Source organism: Pyxicephalus adspersus, chromosome 6 (genome assembly GCF_032062135.1).
Source record: "Pyxicephalus adspersus chromosome 6, UCB_Pads_2.0, whole genome shotgun sequence".
Classification (NCBI taxonomy): Eukaryota; Metazoa; Chordata; class Amphibia; order Anura; family Pyxicephalidae; genus Pyxicephalus; species Pyxicephalus adspersus.
The window spans coordinates 94,825,054-94,829,051 of NC_092863.1; the positions used below are offsets into that span (position 1 = coordinate 94,825,054).

Consider the following 3,998-nt stretch of genomic DNA (forward strand, 5'->3'; position numbering starts at 1 on the left):
CACTCTCCCCAGAGTGATGTCATGATACCAGAACCCACCCACCTCTCTGAGCCTGCAATTCAATAAGGGAGACGTGGTCCGCGGCTCTGGCCAGTGCACCCCCTGGCGGGGTCCTTCTCCTGACCCTGTGGGGGGCAGACTAGCCAGAGCTGCACACCACCAAAGAATTCTTTGTAAAAAAAGAGTGGGTACGGCGTTTCCACCAATGCCCGTTTCACTACACTCCTGCTTGGGGGCAACCGTGTGCTGGGAGACGCAACCAGTCTCCCGAGGCTGACCAGGGGCTTACTAAAGTTTAAGACTGAGGCATTAGATTGTGGGACTGGTGTCTGGTGAATACTGGTGCTGACCAGGGCCTTATAGAAACATTTCATCACCCATAAGCCCTGGAGCTCTCGTTATGTGTACACCAGGCTTCCCATGTTATGTTTTTACTTTCAGTCTGCTCATTGGATGAAGATTACCAACATTTACATACATCTTAGGTACATGACAATCACCTGTGAAACCTGTCCTGATAGTAACTCAATCTTTAAAATCTAAAAAGTATTCATCAAATAATCCAAGATTTTTCATGGACCGCTTGGCAAAAAAAGAAATAATGGAAACGAAAATTAACATCAAATGACTTTCATTTAGATTTCTTGTTGGGTTCCTGTTTTAATTTAATTTCTATTTATTCCCAATTATTCTTTCAATCTACCAGTCTTTCTGTATCCTATTTTCCTTTTCTTTTCTTCTATTCCCCTCCGTATCCCATCTATTAGTTTCGCTACATTGTCTCCTTCTCGTTTCTCTTCTGTTTCCTTCATCCTTCTCTATTCCTTATTTCCTCTCTTACCTTCTTCTTTGATGGTGACAACTGTCTAGGACTGGGTAAACATTATTATAATTAACTTCATTTAACAGAGAACCATCAATTAGCTCAAAAAAAAATAATATATTGCCACATCCCAATTAACATTGACACTTCTACAGAATTTGTTTGAGGAAATCACCTTGGGACTTTAAAGACATTGTATTGATAATTATATTATAAATTCAATTTATTAAGTAACAATATCTAAAAACAATAATAAAACAGCCATCTATAACAACGTTACTGATATAGATCACTTTTAGGTTGGATCCCAGGCGTAAACGAGTTTGACGGGTTTTGCGGATTGAATGTCTGCTTCCTCAGGAACAAAATTGCCTAAAATCATATAACAATCAACAATGATAATGATATGGGGATATGAGAATATGGAAAGTGAATATGAAATGTATCATTGTTGATTGTTATATGATTTTAGGTGACTTTGTTTCTGAGGAAGCGGACGTTCGATCCGCGAAACGCGTCAAACTCGTGTACGCTTGTGTATCTATATCTGTATTGATGTTATCGATGGTTGTTTTAGGATTGTTTTTTAATATTGTTCCTTAATAAATGGAATTTTTTATATAATTATGTGGTATCTGATTTAATGAATATCAATACAATGTCTTTAAAGTCCCGAGGTGATTTCCTCAAACAAATTATGTAGTAGTTTTAATATTACAATTATTATTATGACAGACAGATATAAACAATGACACCGGAGGAGGAGGGGACCCTGCCCAGAAGAGCTTACAATCTAAAGGTAGGGGTAGTAGCACACAATAGGAGGAGGACATAGGATGTTTTATTTCTAAGCAATGTTGGATCCAATACAACACTCAGATCTAAATGGGAAGTAAAATGTACCAATCAATTGATTTTTCTTTATCGCCTATAAATTGATTGGTGTTGGAGAATGAACACATGTTGTGTCATGTACAAATAATCCTGCACATCCGACCAATTACGCTCTTTCTCTTAAAATGATACAATGTTGCATGTTGTGTGTTCAGTTTTTTAGGTCATCCAACTGAAATATTTATTATGATTAATTATTATTGTTTTATGTTTACAATAAAGTCCTCATGTATTCATGTACAGAAGAGATTTGTATATCCAAAATCTGTTTCCCTTATCTTTTTTTTAAATTGACTTTGATATTTGTTACATTTTATTAGAAAAACTCAATTTTGTGGTGCACATGGTACTTTTGGGTCACCTCTGTGTATACAGTGCTCTTGCTGTGATGGGGTGTCCGCTTCCTCTATCTCTCTTACCTTCTGTTTTCCTTTCTTTCTTTCTCTTTGCTTATTGCTTCTTCTCTTCTATCTTGGAGTGACATTACTAAATTCCATGTAGCCGGCTCAGAGGGCAGAGCTGTAGAAGGGATCTAGCAGGCCTACCCAATACAGGCTGCCTGAAGAAAAGGGGGCGGATACAAGACCAACCCCCCTGCACAAGATGAGAGAACCACAGCCACTGGTCTTTATTACAGGAAGCTCCCCTGTTCATGTACATTGAAAAAAGAAATGCAGTACTTTTTCTTACACAGCGCACAGTAATATAATATGCTTCAGTGCAAATGTTGGATCATCTCCAGCTTATAAGATTTCAGGCAGGATTTTTTTATTCTCCCACATAATAAACAGATTTTATTAAATTGTATATCTGACTTTTTGATGGTAAGGAAAATAAGAGATTTGTATACCTAATGTTTACAATCACTTAATATCTTTATATATGAATGAGTCTATCCATGATAAGAAATGTTTCTCAGCATGCAGTACCCCGTGTTGTCCTGCAGAGGGCGCAGTACAGTCCCAGCACAGTGACGCGCACCAGGCTTCCCTAGTAGTGCGGTGCGGCAGCCGGAGCTGCTGGTCGGATCTTTGCATGCCGGGAGCCGGCGGGGGTGCAGGACAGCCCGGATCGGGGCGTCATTAGTCTGCTGGATGTATTGCTGCTGCCCTGCAAGCCTGAGCCTGTGACAGTGCCAGAGAGCCCCAGCTACAAGCAGAGGAGTCCCGACTGACAGCTGACAGCTCGGGGGGAGGTGGGAGAGCAGCTTGTTGATCAGCACAGAAACCTCCAGGTCCGGCCGAGCTGCGGAGAACACGGTAGGTTGGCAGAGGAGCTTGCAATCTGCTGCTGGGATGTGCGGTGTGTGCAGGGGAGAGCTGAGCTGTGCAAACTCTGCCCTCAGATCTCATTATTCATCCTGAAAACTTTTCTCTGCCACTGACATTCATCTCCAGACTTTTCCTTTTCCTTCTTCCTTTCTTTACTTCCTTCCTTCCTTCTCCCCTCTCTTCTTTTCTGCTCTCTTCCTGTTCCCTTCCTTATTTTTTTCTCTTCCCTCTTTTCTTTTTCTTACACTCTAACTTTCTATTTCTTGCCCCTTCTTTTCTTTTTACTCTCTTCTCTCTCTTTCTCTTTCTTGTTCTCTTATGCTCACTCTCTCTGTTCTTCTATTTCTCTTTCCCTGTGTTTTGCTCTCTTCTCTTTTTTCTTGCTTCCTCTTTTCTCTCTCTGTTTTCTCTTTTCTTCCCTTTCTTACTTTCTCCTTCTTTTTTCCTCCCTTCTTCATGTCTTGCACTCCAACTTTCTTTCACCTTCTCTTCTCTTTTAATTTTCTCTCCCCCTTGTCTGTCTTTTCTGTCACTTTTTCATCTTCTTTCTTCTTCCCTTACATTTCCTTCTTTTCTGCCATGCACTTTAACTTTATACTTTCTTTTTTTCTTTCTTTCTTATTTTCCTTCCCTTCCCTTCCCTTCTCTTCTCTTCTCTTCTCATCTCTTTTCTTTCCCTTCTTTTCTCACTCTCTTTTAATCCCTTTCTTTCCACCCCCTCTTGCTTTCTTATCCCTTCTCACTCTTTTTCTCCTTTTTTCTTTCTTTCTTTCTCCTCTCTTCTCTTCCCTTCCATTCCCTTCTCTTCTCGTCTCTTCTCTTCTCTTCTCTTCTCTTCTTTTCCCTTCCATTCCCTTCTCTTCTCTTCTCTTCTCTTCTCTTCCCTTCCCTTCTATTCCCTTTTCCATTCCCTTCTCTTCTCTTCTCTTCCCTTCTTTTCTCTTCTCTTCCCTTCCATTCCCTTCCCTTCTCTTCTCTTCTCTTCTCTTCTCTTCTCTTCTCTTCTCTTC

At 40.3% G+C, this 3,998-nt stretch overlaps 1 protein-coding gene across 3 annotated transcripts in view; it reads left to right on the plus strand.

Moving 5' to 3' along the window:
* Positions 1 to 2,719: 2,719 nt before the first annotated feature.
* GHR (growth hormone receptor) overlaps positions 2,720 to 3,998 on the plus strand; it is a 270,221-nt gene continuing 268,942 nt past the window's right edge. For 2 of the 3 annotated variants that reach the window (XM_072416652.1, XM_072416653.1), the window contains exon 1: positions 2,721 to 2,976. The gene's annotated coding sequence lies outside the window, so the exon portion shown is untranslated. Of the gene's footprint in view, positions 2,977 to 3,998 lie in introns of all 3 variants that reach the window. The other variant, XM_072416657.1, reaches the window with a different exon arrangement.